This window comes from Lissotriton vulgaris, chromosome 1_1 (genome assembly GCF_964263255.1).
Source record: "Lissotriton vulgaris chromosome 1_1, aLisVul1.2, whole genome shotgun sequence".
NCBI classification, from domain to species: Eukaryota; Metazoa; Chordata; class Amphibia; order Caudata; family Salamandridae; genus Lissotriton; species Lissotriton vulgaris.
Window position 1 is genome coordinate 278,523,163 of NC_141685.1, and position 22,909 is coordinate 278,546,071.

General features: G+C 52.6%; 1 protein-coding gene across 2 annotated transcripts in view; it reads left to right on the forward strand.

Moving 5' to 3' along the window:
* The window catches only part of KIF2C (kinesin family member 2C), a 1,247,488-nt gene that overhangs the window by 349,365 nt on the left and 875,214 nt on the right, over positions 1–22,909 (forward strand). The window lies entirely within an intron of this gene.

The following is a 22,909-nucleotide window of genomic DNA, read 5'->3' on the forward strand; positions in this document are numbered from 1 at the left end:
GGCATCCTGGCCAGAAGCCAATATCTGTCATTAGAAAATCATTTAGTACTGTGATGTTTTTTGTTTGTTTTGGCAAAGCACCTCTTAGCTTCCCTTGTCCATTTATCGAGGCTGGTTGAGAAATTCCGAAGGGTACATGCCTATGTAAGTGCAATTCTAACAGGCCACAATAGGAAATTTGTAGACATTCAGCATTGTGTGCACCTTTGTGAAAGCCTGTTCAAAATAAAGGCTGCAGGAACATCCCCACTTTTTCACACATCACCCAACTTTTGTGAGCCTAAAAGTAAAATGAATAATCAAGGATTTAAACATAAAACCCCCTTTTCCTTGTTATTGTGGCCATGTCTTATTTCTGTAAAATTGGGTGGATCTGCCACCTACCTATTGAGTGATGGTAGTGAATTTCAATGTGAGAACGTGGATCAATCTATTAGTTTTAGCGTGCCTACATGTGGTGAGGGGGATGTGCCCAAACCCCTTAAGTTAAGAATCTGGTAAAAAGAGTCTAGGAGAAACCATATATTACATGTAGCACTGCTGAAGGCGGAGCGCCTCTACAAAGTAATAAAGTTCACTGTTGCTTCAATGTTGTATATTACACATTACGAAATAAAAAGCAACAGAATTTAACATTTGTTTTACAAAAATGTTTTTCTTTTGAAAAAAAGCTTTATAATATGTGGAGCATAAATCCGAAAAAAAGTGACATCTTTTTCTAGTATTCATTCAAACAAGAAAATGACATGATCATATCAAATGCATGTAACTTAATATTGTATACAAAAATCAAAAACCTGGGGGCGTGGCCAAGGCGGCGGACGTAGCCTAGTGGTAGCGCCGTTCCTTCCACTGATCATTTATCCTGCCTTTCCCCCTCGCCAGCGCCAGTTCCGCGACAGGGAAAAGTGGCGAAGGGTGTCCGACGGGTGGGGCGAGACTTTCAGCCGCCCCGGTGACTCGGCACGGGTGCAATCGGCCCCCGAGGCAGAGCGGCCTGTACCGCGAGGTGACGCCGGGACCGCTATTTCGAGGGCGCCCGAGGTGAGCGTCGTTGGACGGCGGAGCAGGGCTGCGCGGCGGCCCGACCCCTCCTGAGGTGTGGCTGCTGGAGGGTGCCTACTGTTAATATCCTGTGTTGGAAGGTGCGCTACACCGGGGGGGCCCTCTTGCTGCTGGGCGGCTGCTGTTGGCACGGCATCGGCTGGCTGCCCGGAGGTGGGGTCGAGGACCCTGAAGGAGGCCAGATGCCAGACGGAGGGATCTCTGCGGTGGGTGTGCGCTGGAGCACGCGGCGGCAGCCCCGAGGATCTACAGAATGACTGGAGGACTGTGGCGACCCGGCGGTCAGGTCGGACCGCGGTGGCCCTTGATATCGAAGAGTGAGTGTGCTGACCTTGCGGCGGGTGGAGTTCCTTGGCACCCTTTCTGTGAGGCCCGACACTCTAGCGGCCCAAACAGGCGGTGGGCAGCAGCTCCACACATAGGCCTCACCTGGCGGTGGGTGGCAGTGGCGGGGGCCCGGAGTCAAGCCCCTGAGGTAGCCCTCTTGCAGGAAAGGAGGCTGAGCGGCAACGGACTAGGGGAACGTGGCGAACCAGTGGCGGCCTGCGCCCACCTGCACGCGGAGCCCTTGCTACACTACTCCGGATCCCGCCGGTCTGTGAGAATCCTGGTGAGTCCGGGGGAGAGACGCCACGGACAGATTCTGAGGCCGCGATAGGCGGCCGTGGCCCGGACCTCCTGCTGCCTACTGTTGGGGCCCGTGGAGGGGCTGCGGGGGTGACCCGACGACTACCCTCCCTATCGTCCACCATGACCAGAGGCGGGAGTGGTGGTGGGTCCGCGATACAAGAAACAATTGACAAATTTACGGGCCCAAGTGGAAACTCTGGAGCTTCGGGAGGACAGCAGGCCGCTGGGCCGGACAACGCCGCTCTCCTGGTGGCAATCACCCAGTCCTGAGATACATTGGACGCAAAAATTGGGGCCGTTGGAGCTGATGTGACCCTGCTGCGACAAGATCTGCGAAACGCAGTGGCCCGTATCACGGAGGCAGAAACCCGGATTACTGGAGTGGAGAGCGAAATGGCGGCCTTGAAGTAAAGAGTGACCAATATGGAGGGCATACAAAAGGGCCTAGCTCTCAGAGCTAAGGATGCCGAAGGACGAGCTCGACGCAACAACCTGCGCTTTGTCGGCTTTCCGGAGGACTGTGAGAAGGGAAACGTGGAAGCCTTTCTTACTGAGTGGTTGGAGTGCTGGATCCCGCCGGAGTCCCTCTCCCGCAGCTTCATCATCGAGCGGGCTCATAGGGCGCTAGCTCAGAAGCCACCAGTTGAACGACCGCGGCCGGTGATAGCCAAACTGCTCAACTATCACGATCGGGACACGATCCTGAAGCAGGCCTGGTTGAAGGAGCCCCTCATGTGGAATAATCAGCGGATCATGATCTTCCCAGACTACACACGGTTGGTGCAGCAACAACGGCAGTCTTTTGCGGCCGCTAAAGCCCGCCTGCGGGGCCTCAAGATCCAATATGCTCTGCTTTATCCGGCTCGGCTAAGAGTGATCTTTCAATCCCGCACTCTTCCTTAATTCCCCTGAAGAAGTCTTTACTTGGACGGATGAAACTGTACGTGTCCGACCTCACACGCCGCCGGCCAGAGATTCAGACTCATCCTCTTCGGCCGCTCTGCCGCGGACGCCCCGGGGCTCACGCAGCAGAAGCAACTGGAGATCACGCTCCACGAAACGCTCCCCAGCCAAGAAGGGGACTGCAGAAGAGACTAGGCCCCCAGACTCTCCGATGGTGGATCCGTGAGGAGTGAAGTGACGAGGGGTGCCTGTTTGATTTGTCAATTATGTGTGGCGGCGATTGCAGGCCTGGATGGAGATGATCTACGCCTATGGTACCTCTAACACTGGCAAATACTTGTGGATTTACAGTCGCGGGATGGGTGGGGGGGATGGACTATGAGGCGGTAACCCCTCATTTTAGAGGAGTTTTGTTGGGGGGGGGGGGGGGGGGGGGGTCGAGAGGGGAATAAGTTGGAAGTTCATGGGGATCCATTGGGATAGTGGATCACTGGCCTCCCGTTGGGGGCCGGAGTTGACCTATACCTCGACAAATACTTTTTAACGTTTTTGAGGTATGGGGTGGGGCAGTTGTTGGCGGGAGGTGAATTGCACAGTGTTCTTTCATGTACTATTGAGGCGAGGTGTGTGTGTGGTCTCGTAGACTCAGACTGTTCCTTTTTCCGCCCGTAGATGGCGGTTAATACCCCTGAGTCAGGCCTGCAGAGGGCTTCGATGCGTGTTGTGAGCTGGAATGTGCGGGGAATGTTAGACAGGATTAAGAGACCGGCGGTTCTAAGACAGGGTAAGAGAGATGGGGTGGATGTACTATTGCTGCAGGAGACTCACCTCATGGGTACTAAGACCCTTAGCCTGCATCGGTATGGCCTTCAGCAGGTGTACCATGCCGGATTTGCGAGGGTATCTCGTGGAGTGTCCGTCATGGTGCACCGTAGGCTGTCCTACGTTCATGAAACTCAATGGCTTGACACACAGGGTAGATATGCTTTCATTCAGGGTAAGATAGGCACTGAACCAGTAGTCTTTGGGAGTGTGTATGCCCTGCCTCCACTGCAAGGAGCCCTTATTGAAAAGCTGTTCAGTGTGTGGGCCGGGATACCCGATGTTATGGCAATGGTTGGTGGTGATTGGAACGATGTGATTGTGCGGATGGATAGACACGGGCTAGGAGGTGAGTTGCCCCGGACACCCCCACTAAACTGAACGGCATGGTGAGAGGGATGGGATGGGTAGACGTGTTGCGCCACCAGCACGCCCAAAGTCGTGAGTACACCTATGTTTCAGCAGTGCAGAAGTCCTTCTCTAGGATCGACTGCCTGTTTGTCCCTCACGCCTGGGTCCGGAAGGTAGGTTCCACATCTATATTACCACGAGGTCTGTCGGACCACTCCCCGGTAGCGATTGACCTGCTCCTAGATAAGCGACGACAGCCGTTCCGATGGAGTCTCTCCACGGTGCATTTGCAGCAGGAACCCTATCAAACGCACACGAGGGAGGCTATTGCACACTATTGGAATGAGAATAACACCCCTGACACAGATGCCATGACTCTCTGGGAAGCCCTGAAGCCTACAGGGAAAATATTGTAAAAGCTGCAGACCGGGTTCGTGCTCAGGAGGAACGTTGCCCTGTGGGTGGGAGAGAGGAGGACGTGTGTCAACTGCTGCTGTTGCAGCAGTCGTACGCCTCCCTGCAGTTAGATGAAACTAGGCAGTTGTGGCTGGCGACTCAAAGTAGGATCTACCAATGGGGCGATAAATCCAGCTCGATGTTATATAGACTCTGCCAGAGTACCTTCCAGCCACAGTTTTTGCCGTGCCTACGGGATGAGGAGGGTACGCCCATGACAGCCCCGGCAGCCCTGGCGGTCAGCTTTGCACAGTATTATGCGGCTCAATATGCCCCCGGGAACACTGTCAGGCGGAGGAAGTAGACAAATTTCTCGCTGACCTCCCGCCACAAGCAATTTCGGACGAAGGGCGCGCTCGACTTGACCTCCCGTTGTCGGCGGAGGAGCTGGGAACAGCCCTCTGTGAGTTGAACGCGGGCAAGGCCCCTGGACCCAATGGGCGCCCCTGTGAATTTTTCAAGAAATTCCATCTCCAGTTGGGTACATACTACGGTAGAGCTCTGGAGGCAGCCAGGGAGAGTGGCCGGCTCCCGAGGGACTGGCGGCATGCGGAGATAGTGGTTTTTTGCAAGCCCGGTAGGCCCCCTGACCAGCCAGAGTCCTACAGACCAATATCGCTATTAAACACCGAATCGAAAATCTTGGCGCAGGCGCTGGCCAATCGTCTTCTCCCATACATTACCGACCTTGTTCATCCCGACCAGGCCGGCTTCATGCCCCATAGAGCAACACAACATAATATCAGACGCGCCCAGGTGGTGGTGGAAGCGGCCCGGGCAGCGGGGATTCCTGCGGCGATCTTGCTGGCTGACATAGATAAAGCTTTTGGTTCAGTGAGCTGGGTCTACCTTAGCTCACTTCTGTCCCGCCTGAACCTCTGGCCCCGCTTTCTATCATATCTGCATCTACTATATACAGACCTAACTGCGTCCGTGAGAGTAGCTGGAGCGGTGTCCGACCCCTTCCCTATACGCCGAGGCACCAGGCAGGGATGCCCTCTGTCGCCCTATTTATTCGCCCTAGCCATGGAGCCGTTGGCGGCATGGGTGAGAATTGACGCTCAGATGCGGGGTGTCGAGTGGCAGGCAGGACCCTCCGGTAGAATCGCACTCTATGCGGACGACATCCTATTCTTCCTTACAGACCTGAACAAATCGGGGCCGCGGGTCCTAGACATAATGCGGATATTTGGTGAGGTGTCGGGCCTCCATCTGAACCAACGTAAATCTGTGTTGTGGGTGCTGGGAGAGCGCAGTGGCCTAGGGCCCTGGGCGGGGACGTTGCAGGAAGCGACGGGAGGCCTTCAATACCTGGGTGTGTTTCTGACTAATTTGTGTGGAGTCGCCTGGTCCCGCAATGTTGTGCCAGTGTGGGAACGCGTGCGCTCAGATATGACCACCTGGTCCTGCATGCCTCTCAATGTGTATGGCCGCTCAGCCATATTCAAGATGGTGGCCCTCCAGCGCCTGTTGTACCAACTACAAAATCATCCATATCCCATTTCACCGCAGTGGTTGACAGGTCAACTCAGCGCTTAGTCAGTTTCTTTGGGCCGGGGGAGTGGCAAGAGTGGCGCTACACACGTTTCCTTTCCACATACTGTGGCGTCGTGTGATATTCTGTCCTCTTACCAGGCCTCCCATCTTCTGATCTTGAAAGAGTGGTGGTATGGGGACCGAGGCGACCCGGCCTATGCCCTGGAAAGACACCTGATGGACCCAGACACGCTACATACCATACTTTACTCTGCAAATAGGAGAAGGGGCCTCCCAGTAGTCACCCAAATAGTGTATTGTATATGGTGCGATGCCCTCCGACGTATGGGGTGGTGGAACAAACTTACGAGGGAGACTCCTCTCTGGCGAAATGGGCTATTACCGTCATTGGCGTCCCTGCCGGGGTTTCGGGGCTGGGACTCGTTTGGTATATCGGCCCTGGGACACGTTGTCATGGGCACGATCCTCAAGTCGTTCCAGGAACTACGCGAGGAATATGATATGCCCCAGACCCATTTTTTTAGATACCTGCTGCTTAGGCACGCAATTACACCCAACCTGAGGGGCCTGGACTCACTATAGGAATTCAGCCCACTGGAGGCCAAAGTATTCATGGGAGAGTTAGAAAGTAAAAAGATATCCACTATCTATCAAACACTAGTGACACATTGCTCAACTTCCCTGGATGGCCTACGGAATAAATGGGAGGGGGATGTTGGTCCCCTTGAGGAGGAGGACTGGAGGGAAGCGCTTGAGGCCCCGAGAGGAGCTGCCATTGCGGTACGTCTACGATTCATTCAATTAAAGTACCTCCACAGGGCCTACTATACAAGGGAACAGTTGTGGAAAGTGTAGGAAGGTGAATATCTGACTATGGTTACCCCCAACTTTTTGCCTGGTGTTTTGCTGTTTTTTTCACTTAGTTGACCTGGGACCCTGCTATTCAGGGCCCCAGGCCTACTGCTCTCTGTAAAATGGATTCCATGTACTCTAGGTACATATCTAATTGGATACTGAGTCACCATATCAGTCCCTGTACAGCATACCTTAGGTATCCAGGGCCTAGGTGTACCCAGGGCCTACCAGGGGCTGCTGCATGTATTATGCCACCCCTGGCTGGCCATCCAAATCTGACACAACTGGCTGCACGACAGCTGGGGCAAGGTGGTGTAATCACCCTTTGCTTTAGATATAGTATTCCTATATCTAACCCTAAAATGGACACATAGATTCCTATCAGTCACTCCTATGGCAGGCCTTAACAATCCTGAAGGCAGAGTGCTTGGAATTATGTGAGATGGTGCTCTGGCATGAGCTGAGCCCGTTTGCAGCTTGCGGAATCAAGTCCTAATAGCTGTTCCATGATAACGCGTACCATATACTCTTAAGCGCATTATAATCCTCGCGGTTATTGGCCAACTTTGGTATCGCTTTATCAAAACATGTCGAGTAAGGTGTCATACGAACTGGAATACTAACCCCTCACCAATTCTGGGGACGGGGTTAGCATTCCACCCTTCTAGAGGGACACAACATGTATGTACCTGTGAACCCCGGTTAAAGTTAAATCGAGCCTCAGCATCACAAAATGGATGCTGCCACCACAGACACAAGTCTGACCTCCTGCTGCTGGGAGTCCTTCCAGCGAGGAGAGCTTGGACAAAGGGTTTCCTGTCAGGGGCGGTGCTAGCACCATCCCAGACAGGGTTTTGTGTATCCCAGGTAGGCAGGGCTGAGAGGAAGGTGACTGCAAGTGGCACCCCGGTGCTCACTGCATGTGCCGGCTCAAACCAGTTCCATGGGCACACCCGCCCCTGAGCTGGGGAAAGTCCGGACAAGGGAGAGGGGTGTAACCACCCCCCTCCTGGTCCCACCCATGGGCAGGACCTAGTCGCGTGCCAGACCCTTTTCTTAGAATATAGGTAGGAGCGGGCCCCCTTCCCAAATTAGATCATCCTGAATCTTGAACGACTTTCTACGAAAAGAACTCTTGACTTTCTTTGAGGACTCTCCCTTGTGGCTAAGGAGTAGCCACCCTGCACCCGCAGGCACCATCTAAGCATCGCGGTTTGCTGCACGTCCATCCTCCGGATCAAGACTTCCCAGCTCGACGAGAACGGGATTCCCTGGCATCTCTGACCTCCACCTGCATCATCAGCCCAGCTGAGATTCGTGGGTGTGACTAGACCTGAGGGACCGGCCATCTTCTGAAACTGCACGACGCTTAACCAGCACGACCGCCGAGGGATCCTCGAGAGTGATTTGGGGTTTGAGAAGCCCTAACCCTGAGCAGCTCCAGCACCGAAGTCCAGCCTCCCAGCATCCACGAGATCTGCGTTGGGCCCTTCTGCTCTTTGCTGCTCACCGCGTTGTCCGGTCACTTGCCAGTTGGCTAGTGGCTTTCCTGACGACGTACCACGACGAGTTCACTGCTGGTCTGGTTGCTCCAGACTGGCCCTTGCTCCCTTCCAAAAGAGGAGCACCCCGGACCCTCCTGGTCCACTCCAGACGCCATCTTGACTCCACCGCGTGGGCTTGCCTTTGCCAAGGCTTGTTGCTCCAATCCTGGTTCCATCATCGCCATCAGCAGACACCTTCGTGGGACAGCTCGCACCTTCATCCTGGTCGCCGACAACGCCTCCTGGTCCGAGAGACAGCAGAGTCCAGCGTCGCCCACTCACCTGGTCGAGGTGACTTCATCCGGTGCCATCCTGGTGCCCACACAATCATTAGCTAGTGATTAAGAACTGAGTCCCCTCTGCTTTCAGGTCGTCTCCATCATCGATCCAGGCTTGGATCACACCGAACTTCTTCACTGGTCGACTGCCAGCTACTTCTTCTTTCAGGCTCCATAGACTACAACGAGGATTCCCGACGTCTTTTGAACCCTATGCAGCCGCAGCCCCTGGGCTAGGTAACCCGAGCATTTTGGTGCTCCAACGTAGGTTCACTATCCAAGTGTCCAGATCCTTTGTCGTTTTTAGTCTATCTAGTCTGATTCGTCCGATAACAGTAACTTAAGAAATACTAGCCTCCATAGACTGTCCCGCATCCCGCGTGAGAGTGCACACTCTCACCCGATCTCCCTAGGCCTCCTGCTCCTAACCTTAGGGTTCAGTAGTGTAGTCCTAGCGATCCTGAAGCCTCTGGATCTTGTTACTCACCTGCAAATATTTCGCATTCCACTTTTAGTGTATATGGTTTTCTGATAGATACATCTGCCGTGTGGATTCCTCACCTTGTGAATATCCCCCTTGCGCCAGCAACGTTCGGAAAATTCTTCGTAGCACGCCGGCGTGGACGACGTCATAGGAGCACGGCATCGCGCGCGACTCCGTCTGACGTCACCGACTCCTCATAAGGCCCACGTCGGCGTGATGACTTCAGTTCCCTTTTTTCCGCGTCGTCGACCCTAACGGTTTCTGGGATCTTCTGCGATACTTTTGTATCTTATCACTGATTAGCTGTTACAGTTTCTCCGTTGAGAATTACTACTTCGCCGAGGATGTCGTCGAGGAAGACTGGTTTCAAACAATGTGGTTCGTGTGCCCGTATGATGTCGATCACCGATCCGCATTCCGACTGTCTTTGGTGTCTTGGATCGGATCACGATGTTAAGAACTGTCGTTCCTGTTTCAAGATGAACCCCAAGGCCTTGCGAGAGCGGGAGGCGAAACTTCTGCTCGCTAAGGTGAAGGGAAGAGAAGCTGGAAGGTCTTCGAGGTCGGTGTCCAGGTGCTCGAAGTCGAGGCAGTTGTCGAGGTCGGCTTCGAGGACCAAGGCGAGGTCGAGAGAGAGAGATCAAGGTCTGGAGAGAGGTCGAGGTCCAGAGGGAGGTCGAGGTCCGGATCCAAGTCGGCCTCAGGCCATGCTTGGAGCTCCTCGAGAAAGAAGCATAAGAGGAGTAAACATCACTCCAGACATCACTCTGGCAAGGAGTCTTCGGATTCGAGGAAGAAGTCACGAAAACATCACAAGGACTTCGTGTCTCCTTTTCCAGCTCAATCTCACGTGGGCTCTCCGGTTCAGGAGCAGGATCAGGATCTGGAGTCGCACCACTCTTCGGTGCATGAAGAAGAGGTTCCTCGAGCACAGACTCCGGTTGTGGAGCCTGAAAATCAAGAGCCTTTGCCGGATTTGCCTCCTTCGGAGCGGCCGTTGGGTTCGTACCCTACCTTTCCAGGTCCAGGTCAGGATCCCTCGCAGTTTTTAAACGCCATGTTTGGTGTTTACTCGAGGGCTATGTACCCCACTGGTGCGCCTGTTGGCCCCATGGGTCCTTTGTCTTTTAATTTAGGTGTGCCCCAGGCGTATGCCCCGGCCCCCTTTATGCCGTTTATGCCGACGCCTTGTACTCCTTGGCTCGGTGCGGCGCCGCCGAGGTAGTCCACTTCGCATGCGGCTTCGCCGACTCCGGATCGGCTTCGTGGTGATTCGGATCGGGGTGCTTCCCGTCCTCAGGTTCCGTCTGAGTCGTTGCCGGATCCATCGACTTTGTTCCGCATGGAATGGTCGAGGCGCAGGGCACAACGCCTCTTGGAGGAGAAGGAGTATATGGACTCCGAGGTTGAGGAAGGAGAGTTGCAAGATCAGGGGGATGGTTTTGAGGACCTCCAAAGTGCAAGTGGCCTGGAACTTTCTCCTGAGTGGGGTTTGCCGTCCGTTTCAGATACTCCATCTAAGGACTTAGCACCCTATCATGTTGTTATTAGGAAGGCTGCAGATTTGCTAGGCTTGACTTTGCCCACAGTTAAATACAAGCCCAACATCCTTACGGAAGTTTTGCATTCGCCTTCTTTAATTGTCGAGCCTACACTTCCTTTTACAGAGGCTTTGACTGAACCAATAAAGGAGGTCTGGAAGAGACCTTTGTCTGCTCCTGCGGTTTCCAGGTCAGTGGCTAGGCATTACAGGGTGGCTCCTGATGACCCTGAATTTCTTTCCTCGCATCCTGCACCGGAGAGTCTGGTAGTGCAGGCCGCCTGTTCCAGCAGAGCTGCGGGCTCTTTCCCTCAGGTGCCGGCAGACAAGGACTCTAAGAAATTGGACCAGTCTGCAAAGAAGATTTTCTCCTCGGGTAGCATGGCCTTGAAGTCCACCAATGCTACTTGCCTTTTGGGGAGATACGTTCATACGTTGATGGACTCTGTTAAACAATTTTCTTCTAAGCTTCCAGAGGACGATAGGAAGAACTTTAACGAGGTGGTCTCTGATACTCAGGCTGCAGCTCGTATGGTTATAGAGTGGTATGGACACGGTGGACTCTGTTGCCAGGATTATGGGCTCTACTGTCGCAACAAGAAGGGCCGCATGGCTTAAGTCCTCCGACTTTTCTTCTGATGTTCAGTCTACATTGTTGGACTTGCCATTTGATGGGACAGGCCTCTTTGGCAAAAAGGCTGACGTAGCTCTGGAGAGATTAAAAGACAGCCGGGCTACGGCGAAGTCTTTGGGCCTTCAGACAAGAGGCTCTGCGGCTAGAAAGTTCAGGGGTTTTGGCAGATCCAATTTTCGTCCCTACAACCAAGGACAGCAGCAGCAGCGTCAGAATCCTCTGTATACAACCTACAGAGGAAAGCAAAGGGGCCGTGGTCGTAGACGCCAGGCCTCCTCCTCCTCCTCCTCTTCCTCTAATAATCAACCCTCTCCCTCTGCAGCAAAGCAGCCCTAGATCCGCCATTCTGGATCATGTAGCTCCGGTGGGGGGTCGGCTTACTCATTTTCTACGGGATTGGGAATCGGTTACATCAGATCTTTGGGTTCTCAATCTCGTAGAAAATGGGTATGCTCTTCCTTTCCAGGAGTTCCCTCCCAATTACCCTCCTTGCCAGGGTTTTTGTTCGGAGGACCACCTTATTCGCCTGCAGGAAGAAGTCCTGGCTTTGTCAAAAAAGGTGCGATAGAGGTGGTTCCAGAGCAGGAAAGGGGTCAGGGGTGCTACTCCCGGTATTTCCTGATCCCCAAGAAGGATGGCAGGTTACGTCCTATCCTGGACCTCAGGATTTTGAATCTCTATCTCAAGCAGGAGAAATTCAAAATGCTCACTCTTGTGCAGGTTCTTCAAGCGCTGTTGGAAGAAGACTGGATGGTGTCAATCGACTTGCAGGATGCGTATTTTCACATCCAAATCCTGAAGTCGCACAGGAAGTATCTCCGTTTTACGGTGGGATCGCAACACTACCAGTTTGCGGTCCTTCCGTTTGGTCTTACTACTGCGCCTCGAGTTTTCACCAAGGTGATGGCAGTGGTGGTGGCACATCTCAGGAGGTCGGGAATTCCTGTATTCCCGTATCTGGACGACTGGCTGATCAAAGCGGAGTCGCCCGAGAAGGTGCTTCATCACCTGCAAGAGACATCGCAGCTGTTGTTCAGGTTGGGTTTTTCGATAAACGTGCCCAAATCTCACCTTGTGCCCTCCCAGCGCAACCTGTTCATAGGTGCGGTACTGGACACTACTGTATGTCGTGCATTCCCTCCTCCGCAAAGGATTCGCGACATTCAGGAAATGATTCCTTTATTTCACAATGGAGCGGTTGTTCCGGTCCTGAAGGTCCTTCGCCTGCTCGGTCTGATGGCTTCTTGCATTCTCCTGGTCAACCATGCACGCTGGCACATGAGGGCACTCCAGTGGTGCCTCCGCAGGCAGTGGTATCAACACAACGGAGATCCCGGGGAGTCAGTGAAGATCTCCAGAGAAACTGCAGCGGATCTGTCTTGGTGGTGCGTGGAAGGCAATCTGTCACAAGGAAAGCCTTTTCAGCTTCCACCATCGGTGGCCACGGTGATAACGGATGCGTCCACTCTAGGGTGGGGTGCTAATCTGGGGGATCTGGAGGTCAAGGGTCTTTGGTCTCCAGAGGAAAGGTTGCTTCACATCAACCTTCTGAAATTGCGGGCCATACGTCTGGCACTCAAGGCCTTCCTCCCTTCCCTTCGCGGTCGGTCAGTCCAAGTCCTGACGGACAACACGACCGCGATGTGGTACATCAACAAGCAGGGAGGTGTAGGGTCGTGGTGTCTTTGCAAAGAGGCTCTGCGTCTCTGGTCCTGGGTTCAGGACCACCAGATTTGTCTGATGGCAAATCACCTGGCCGGTGTCCTGAACGTACGTGTGGACGTTCTCAGTCGGCAGTTCTCTGCCGATCACGAGTGGAGGCTTCACCCGGAGGTTGTTCATGACCTCTTTCAGATGTGGGAGACTCCTCGGGTGGATCTGTTTGCCACTTGCGAGAATGCTCACTGCCCGTCATTCTGCAGTCTCCAGTATCCGATGCAAGGAGCATTGGGGGACGCGTTTCAGTTGAGCTGGGTAGGTCAGCTCCTTTACGCGTTTCCTCCCATACCCTTGATTCCTCGGGTTCTGAGGAAGATTCGCCAAGACCGGGCCCAAGTCATATTGGTCGCCCCGGATTGGCCAAGAAGGGTGTGGTACACAGATCTTCTCCACCTCTCCTCTCACCCGCCGCTCCGTCTCCCTTTCAGGGCAGACCTCCTCTCTCAGATGGAGGGGCAGGTTCTACACCCCCACCTCCAGACATTACACCTTCATGCCTGGAGATGGAACGGGGCAATCTGAATTCCTTCTCTCTCCCTCACGATGTGGTGGATGTCATTCTTTCTGCCAGGCGTGACTCCACCAAGTCCAGCTATTCGTATAGGTGGTCTAAGTTTGTCTCTTGGTGCAGGGAGAGGGATGTTGATCCGTTAAAGGCTCATTTGTCTGACATTTTGTTGTTTGATCTTTCTCTGGCGCGGCAAGGGTTTGCTGTTGCCACTGTCAAGGGATATCTTTCGGCTTTATCGGCTTTTCTAGGTTTGCCGGATCAGCCTTCTCTTTTAAGTCTCCTGTAGTATTAAGGTTTTTGAAGGGACTCGTTAATAAGTTCCCTCCTTCTCCACTTATTGTTCCTCATTGGGACTTGAATCTTGTGTTGACTTATCTGATGGGTTCCCCGTTTGAACCCTTACACAAGTGTCCAATGAGGCTTCTTTCTTTTAAAACGGTCTTCTTGGTTGCAATTACTTCGGCAAGGAGGATAAGTGAGCTTCAGGCTCTTACTTCCAAGCCCCCGTTCTTGTCCATCCATGCTGAAAGAATGGTTCTCAGGACCAGGGCTGCTTTTCTGCCTAAGGTGGTTACTCCCTTCCACCTAGGACAATCCATTACCCTTCCATCCTTTTATCCTTCCCCACACCCTTCCAAGGAGGAGGAGAGGCTGCATCGCCTGGACCCGAAGAGAGCGGTTAGTTTCTATCTTGATAGGACTAAGGACTATCGTATTGACGATCAGCTCTTCGTGGGTTTTGCTGGCTGCAAGAAGGACAGAGCGGTGCACAAGCGCACACTTTCCAGATGGATTATTCTCTGCATCAAGACTTGCTACTCTCTGGCGGGTAAGGACCCTCCTGAGGGTATTAGAGCTCATTCAACTAGAGCTAAGTCTGCCTCTTCTGCATTGTTTAGAGGTGTTCCTGTTGAGGACATTTGCAGGGCCGCGACATCGGCCTCCCTCCACACTTTTGCGAAGCACTACTGCTTGGATGCTGAGGTGAGGAGGGACGGCCACTTCGCGCGCGCTGTTCTCCAGGATTTCCTGGTATAGCAGAGCGGTCACCCTCCTCCGGGAGTGGGGACTGCTGTGGGACTCTATTCACAAGGTGAGGAATCCACTGGCAGATGTATCTATCAGAAGAACAAGTTACTTACCTTCGGTAACGCTTTTTCTGGTAGATACAGTATCTGCCTGTGGATTCCTCACTGACCCACCCGCCTCCCCATTGTCCTCTCTGCTATACCTGGTTTTGTGTGCAAATGTATTTATGATTTTGTATATCTGAAATTGTATAGTTTTGCACTTTAATTGTTTTTGGTAGCATGTACTGTGTACATTGTGTGTGTGTGTGTGTGTGTATATATATATATATATATATATATATATATATATATATATAACACGTGACTCCTCTGGATCTCTCGGTGTTTCAGCAACCACGCAGCAAACAGGAAGGAGACGGACCACGTCACATCAGCAGAGTTGTTTTTATTGAACAACAGAAAGCAGCTACGCGTTTCTGGCAAGATATGCCCTTGTTCACGCTGCAACAAGTACATCGAACTCAATGCTTTTATAAATGCAAATTACACATTGTGACCACCCCCTCACGGTGACATGGTGAGTCATGTGACTTAATAGAAATAAACAACATACTTCCACAGTTAAATGTCTGTACATCTAATGGTAATTACCAAAAGGACGGAAAAACATCACTGGTTAAATCCAGATATTAATATACATAGACCATAAGATTTCACCGGTTAAATCCACTTTTGATACAAATGTACCATACCCGAACTGTCCAATAATTATTAGTGATCATATCACATATATAAAGTGCAGCTATGCATCTACTCTGAAGTAGTGAATGACATGAAAGTTCTCATAATCACAATTCAGGCCTAAGAGTGTTTCCGTCTATCATACGACCGCTGGTATATAAAGTGCTAAGTGAATAAGGTAAAGTGCAGAATTGTCAAAAGTGCATGAGAAGAGAAAGCTAAACCAGCTAAAGTGCAATACCAGTCATTATATCTAGTACGATAAGAATATATCTAATCACATATGAATTATTAGTGGGTTCTGATTACCCTAACATTTCATGTGTATATTTCACGTACTTTAATAATAATAAATAGTATAAATAGTTAAAAAGGATCCTAGGACAATGGAATACACCCGGATTTGTGATAATCAATTGATAATATATATATAGCCACATTTCAGTTTCATAGGCAAATATATACAATTCTATATTACATATTTACAACCCTCACCAAATTACGTTTTCTTATTTCTAATGTTCATGTCCATTATCTTATCAACTAGTCAAAAACAGTAGAAAAACAGTAGAAAAACAGTATCAAAATTCTAGAACTGGAAAAGTAGAAAATTACAAAAGTACAAAACACTCCATCTATATACATGTGTGAGAAGTTGGCCCGATATGCAGCGTTCGCTATTCTAGCGACCGCTATGTATCGTTCCAAACGACCCTTATGATGATTGGTTGTAAGTCAACCTATAGACCAGCTATCCTAGTAGCGTGGATACGAGCAGTCTAAGGCTAAAGACTCGAGAGGGCGAGTTAAGCCAGCTGTTTACCACACATATACCCCTTGAACACCAAGTGAAAGGACACCACACAAGTGTTATGAAAATAAACAGGATATTTATTAAGATTCACAACAGCCCTGGACTCTTTATGAGGACAGGGTACTAAGCACAAACCAAATCTCTTAGGAAAATACTTCAAGTGCACAATTAAAACAAGTGTCCGAGGACACGGAAAGTTTAAGGTCTCGGGCGGACCCGATAAGGCAAGTCGGAAGCGAGGGACTCGGGACCCTAGAGTAAAGAGGCTATGCAGGCACCGAAATGCCGAGTTACCTAGCCACGAGGGCTGCGGCTGCACAAGTCTTACAGGCGTCGGGGTCTTCGCTGACGAGCCAGGAGCCGGAAGAAAAAGAGTTGCTGGCCGGCGACCAGTGATGAATAGTTCGTAGAGATCCAAGCCTGGATCAGAGATCGTTGATACCTGAAAGCAGAGGGGACCAAGTTCGTACTACTAGCCAGTAGTCAGAGGGTACCAGGAGGGCACCGGTTGGCCGTCACCTCGACCAGGTGAGTGGGCGACGCTAGGCTCTGCAGTCTCACGGACCAGGAGGCGTTGTCGGCGACCACGGTGGAGGTGCGAGCTGTCCCACGAAGGATGATGCTGTCGGCGTCGCTGGGCCCAGGATGGGGCAACAAGCCTTGGCAGATCTCAGGGCCACGTGGTAGGCCTAAGATGGCGTCTTGAATGGACCAGGAGGGTCCGGGGTGCTCCTCTCGGAAAAGGGAGCAAGGGCCGATCTGGAGCAACCGGATCAGCAGAGTTGTTTGTCGGTCGTCGTCAAGGAAGGGCACAAGCCAGCGGCTAGTGACCAGACAACGTGCTGAGCAGCGAGCAGAAGGGCCCCACGCAGATCGTGGAGATGCTGGGAGACTGCACTTCGGTGCTGGAGCGGCTCAGGGTCGGGGCTTCTCGGACCCCGGAGCACTCACCAGAGAATTGCTTCGATGGCCGTGCTGGTTAAGAGCATGCAGGTTCTGATGATGGCCGGTCCCTCGAGGTCTCGTCGCACCCACAGATCACAGCTGAGCTGATGACGTGGGTAGAGGTCAGAGGTGCCAGGGAAGCCGGTTCTCGTCGAGCTGGGCCGTCGGATCCTTGAGGAAGGACTTGCAGCAAACCGCAGAGTTCTTAGATGGTGCCTGCTGATGCAGGGTGACTACTCCTTAGTCACAAGGGAGAAATCTTGAGAAGAGTCTTGAGTGTCCTTTCGTAGAAAGTAGTTCTTGATTCAAAGATGATCTAATTTGGAAGGGTCCCCGCTCCGGCCTTTATTCTAAAGAAAGGGGTGGGTACATGACTAGGTCCTGCCCTAAGGGTGGGACCAGGAAGGGGGGTAGTTACACCCCTCTCCCCTGCCGGACTTTCCCCAGGCCAGGGCTGGCGCCCCTGGAACTGGTTCTGACCGGCAGATGCGTAGTGAGCACCGGGGTGCCACTCCGCAGTCACCTTCTCGCAAAAGCCCTACCTACCCAGGATACACAAACCCTGTCTGGGACGGTGCGAACACCGCCCTCGACAGGAAACCCTTTGTCCAAGCGCTCCTCGCTGGAAGGACTCCCAGCAGCAGGAGGTCAGACTTGTGTCTGTGGTGGCAGCATCCATTTTGTGGAGCTGAGGCTTTAGTTAACTTTAACCGGGGTTCACAGTTACGTACATGTCGTGTCCCTCTAGAAGGGCGGAATGCTAACCTCGTCGCCAGAGTTGGTGAGAGGGTAGCATCCCGATTCGTATGACACCTTACTCGACATGTCTTGATAACGCGACACCGAAGTTACCGATGTGGTACGCGTTACCATGGAACAGCCATTGGGTCTTGGCTCCGCAAGCTGCAACCGGGCTCGGCTCGGGCCAGAGCCTAGTTCACACGAGCCCATGCACTCTGCCTTCAGGATTGTCAAGGCCTGCCATAGGAGTGACTGATAGGAACTCGGGTGTCCATTGTATGGTTAGATATAGGGCTACTATATCTAAAGCAAAGTGTGATTACACGACTTCGCCCCAGCTGTCATGCAGCCAGTTGTGTCAGATTTAGGAGGCCAGCCAGGGGTGGCATAATACATGCTGCAGCCCCTGGCGGCCCTGGGTACACCTATGCCCTGAGTTACAGGGTCTGATAAGGTGGCCCAGTACCAATTGGTAAATGCACCTAGGGTACATGTCGTAATTTAGAAAGAGAACAGCCAGGCTGTGGGTCTGATTAGCAGGCCCACAGCCAGAGAAAGTCGTAAACCAGTGAAACAAAAGCAAAAAATCTGGGTGATCATAGGATTGCAGACCCTACTCTCCTACATGGGGACCCTAGAGTAAAGAGGCTATGCAGGCACCGAAATGCCGAGTTACCTAGCCACGAGGGCTGCGGCTGCACAAGTCTTACAGGCGTCGGGGTCTTCGCTGACGAGCCAGGAGCCGGAAGAAAAGGAGTTGCTGGCCGGCGACCAGTGATGAATAGTTCGTAGAGATCCAAGCCTGGATCAGAGATTGATGATACCTGAAAGCAGAGGGGACCAAGTTCGTACTACTAGCCAGTAGTCAGAGGGTACCAGGAAGGCACCGGTGGCCGTCACCTCGACCAGGTGAGTGGGCGACGCTAGGCTCTGCAGTCCCACGGACCAGGAGGCGTTGTCGGCGACCACGGTGGAGGTGCGAGCTGTCCCACGAAGGATGATGCTGTCTGCGTCGCTGGGCCCAGGATGGGGCAACAAGCCTTGGCAGATCTCAGGGCCACGTGGTGGGCCTAAGATGGCGTCTTGAGTGGACCAGGAGGGTCCGGGGTGCTTCTTGCAAAGATGGAAGCAAGGGCCAGTCTGGAGCAACCAGGCCAGCAGTGTTGATTGTCGGATGTCGTCACAGGAGGGCACAAGCCAGCGGCTAGTGACCAGACAACGTGCTGAGCAGCAAGCAGAAGGGCCCCACGCAGATCGTGGAGATGCTGGGAGACTGCACTTCGGTGCTGGAGCGGCTCAGGGTCGGGGCTTCTCGGACCCCAGAGCACTCACCAGAGAATTACTTCGATGGTCGTGCTGGTTAAGAAAGCGTGCAGGTTTTGATGATGGCCGGTCCCTCGAGGTCTCGTCGCACCCACAGATCACAGCTGAGCTGATGACGTGGGTAGAGGTCAGAGGTGCCAGGGAAGCCGGTTCTCGTCGAGCTGGGCCGTCGGGTTCCTTGAGGAAGGACTTACAGCAAACCGCAGAGTTCTTAGATGGTGCCCGCTGATGCTGGGTGACTACTCCTTAGTCACAAGGGAGAAATCTTGAGAAGAGTCTCGAATGTCCTTTCGTAGAAAGTAGTTCTTGATTCAAAGATGATCTCATTTGGAAGGGTCCCCGCTCCGGTCTTTATCCTAAAGAAAGGGGTGGGTACATGACTAGGTCCTGCCCTAAGGGTGGGACCAGGAAGGGGGGTAGTTACACCCCTCTCCCCTGCCGGACTTTCCCCAGGCCAGGGCTGGCGCCCCTGGAACTAGTTCTGACCGGCAGATGCGTAGTGAGCACCGGGGTGCCACTCCGCAGTCACCTTCTCGCAAAAGCCCTACCTACCCAGAATACACAAACCCTGTCTGGGACGGTGCGAACACCGCCCTCGACAGGAAACCCTTTGTCCAAGCTCTCCTCGCTGGAAGGACTCCCAGCAGCAGGAGGTCAGACTCGTGTCTGTGGTGGCAGCATCCATTTTGTGGAGCTGAGGCTTTAGTTAACTTTAACCGGGGTTCACAGTTACGTACATGTCGTGTCCCTCTAGAAGGGCGGAATGCTAACCTCGTCGCCAGAATTGGTGAGGGGGCAGCATCCCGATTCGTATGACACCTTACTCGACATGCCTTGATAACGCGACACCGAAGTTACCGATGTGGTGCGCGTTATCATGGAACAGCCATTGGGTCTTGATTCTGCAAGCTGCAACCGGGCTCGGCTCGGGCCAGAACCTAGTTCACACGAGCCCACGCACTCTGCCTTCAGGATTGTCAAGGCCTGCCATAGGAGTGACTGATAGGAACTCGGGTGTCCATTGTATGGTTAGATATAGAGCTACTATACCTAAAGCAAAGGGTGATTACACGACTTTGCCCCAGCTGTCATGCAGCCAGTTGTGTCAACTTTAGGCGGCCAGCCAGGGGTGGCATAATACATGCTGCAGCCCCTGGCGGCCCTGGGTACACCTATGCCCTGCGTTACGGGGTCTGATAAGGTGGCCCAGTACCAATTGGTAAATGCACCTAGGGTACATATCGTAATTTAGAAAGAGAACAGCCAGGCTGTGGGTCTGATTGGCAGGCCCACAGCCAGAGAAAGTCGTAAACCAGTGAAACAAAAGCAAAAAATCTGGGTGATCATAGGATTGCAGACCCTACTCTCCTACATGACCCCCCCCCCCCAAACGTCGGAACAATAAGCTAACCTTGACCAGGTGAGTCTTCTTGTTCTAAGTGGAAATATCTGGAGAGCCCATCGGCATTGCCATGATCAGTACCAGGTCTATGTTCCATGGTAAAGTCCATCCCCTGTAGGGAAATGGACCACCTAAGCAGTTTGGGGTTTTCACCCTTCATCTGATTTAGCCACAAGAGGGGCTTATGGTCGGTCTGAATCTTGAAGTGAGTGCCAAACAAGTATGGCCTCAGCTTCTTCAGGGCCCAAACCACAGCAAAGGCCTCCCTCTCAATAGCTGACCAATTCTTCTCTCTAGGGGTCAGCCTTCTGCTTATAAAAGCAATGGGCTGGTCTTGACCATCAAAATTCAGTTGAGAAAGAACAGCTCCCACACCCAACTCAGAAGCATCTGTTTGGACAATGAATGGTTTGAAGTAGTCCGGACTCTTGAGGATAGGCGCCGTGCACATGGCCTGCTTTAGGTCATCGAATGCTTTTGGACAGCTCGCTGTCCACTGAACCTTTTTTGGCATTTTCTTACTTGTCAGTTCATTTAATGGTGTCACAATTGAACCATAGTTCCTGACAAACTTCCTATAGTAACCAGTCAGGCCCAAGAAAGCTCGAACCCGAGTCTGGGTGGTTGGAGGAGCCCAGTCCCTGATTGACTGTATCTTGCTCTCCAGTGGCTGAACCTGGCCTCCACCTACAAGGTGGCCCAGGTATACAACCTGTGCCTGCCCTATCTGGCACTTGGTGGCCTTGATAGTGAGGCCTGCTGCTTGCAGAGCCTCTAACGCTTTCCGCAGGTGGACCAGGTGATCCTCCCAGGTGGAGCTAAAGACAGCAATATCGTCAAGATACGCCGCACAGAAGTCATCCAGCCCAGTAAGGACTTGATTCACCAACCTTTGGAAGGTGGCAGGTGCATTTTTCAGACCAAAGGGCATCACCACGAACTGATAATGCCCACCAGGGGTTGAAATTGCGGTTTTAGGCTTGGCGTCCTCAGCTAACCTGATTTGCCAATACCCAGCTGTCAGGTCAAACGTACTTAAGTAGTTGGCCGAAGCCAATCTATCGATAAGCTCGTCTGCCCTTGGTATTGGGTGGGCGTCAGTCTTAGTGACTGCATTGAGACCCCTGTAGTCTACGCAGAACCTCATCTCTTTCTTACCGCCCGGGGTGTGAGGTTTCGGCACTAGAACTACAGGACTAGCCCAAGGGCTATCCGAGGGTTCAATGACTCCCAGCTCCAACATTTTCTGCACTTCACTCTTGATGCAGTCTCTAACGTGATCAGGCTGCCTGTAGATTTTACTCTTAACGGGCAAGCTGTCACCAGTGTCAACCTCATGGGTGCACCAATCGGTCTGACTGGGTGTTAGAGAAAACATATGTCTGAAAGACTGAAGAACCTGTTTACAGTCTCTCTGTTGATGTTCGGAGAGGCTGCCACAAAAGACAACACCATCTACCGATCCATCGTCAGGATTCTGAGTGAGCAGGTCGGGGAGAGGGTCACTCTCCTCCTCCTGTCCCTAATCTAGGGCCATGAGCAAACTCATGTCCTTCCTGTCGACATATGCCTTGAGCCTGTTGACATGAAGCACCCTGTGGGGGCTCCGGGGAGTTCCCAGGTCGACCAGGTAGGTGACCTCCCCCTTTTTCTCCAGGATGGTGTAGGGCCCGGACCATTTGTCCTTGAGTGCTGCTGGGGCCACTGGCTCCAACACCCACACCTTCTGTCCGGGCTGGTAAACAGTCAAGACAGCCTTTTGGTCATGCCAAGCTTTTTGGAGTTCTTGGCTGGCCTTAAGGTTTTCAGATGCCTTCTCCATGTATTCAGCCATCCGCGAGCGGAGGCCAAGCACATAGTCCACTATGTTGGCTGCAGGCTTTTTGAGAGGTCTCTCCCATCCTTCCTTCACCAAACACAGGGGTCCTCTTACAGGATGTCCGTACAAAAGTTCAAAAGGGCTGTAGCCAACCCCCTTCTGTGGGACTTCTCTGTAGGCGAACAAGAGGCAGGGGATCAGGACGTCCCATCTACGCCGAAGCTTTTCCGGTAGTCCATGAATCATCCCTTTCAGGGTCCTGTTGAATCTCTCAACAAGCCCATTGCATTGTGGATGATAGGGTGTAGTGAACTTGTAGTTGACACCACATTCCTTCCACATAGCAGTTAAGTAGCTCGACATAAAGTTTGCACCTCTGTCGCAGACGACCTCCTTAGGGAAGCCCACTCTGGAGAATACTCCAACTAGGGCTCTTGCCACAACAGGTGCTGTAGTGGTCCTAAGGGGAATAGCTTCAGGATACCTGGTGGCATGATCCACTACCACCAGTATAAACTTGTGCCCTGATGCTGTTGGTGGTTCCATGGGACCGACGATGTCGATCCCCACCCGTTCAAAGGGCACCCCCACCACAGGCATTGGTATAAGGGGGGCCTTTGTCGTGCCACCTGACTTACCACTGGCTTGGCAAGTGACACAGGAGCGGCAAAACTCCTTGGTATCTTCGTTCATATGAGGCCAGTGAAAGTGTGAGACAAGCCTGTCCCACGTCTTCGTCTGGCCTAAGTGACCTGCTAAGGGAATCTCGTGGGCCAAGGTAAGTAGGAAACCACGCTGAGACAA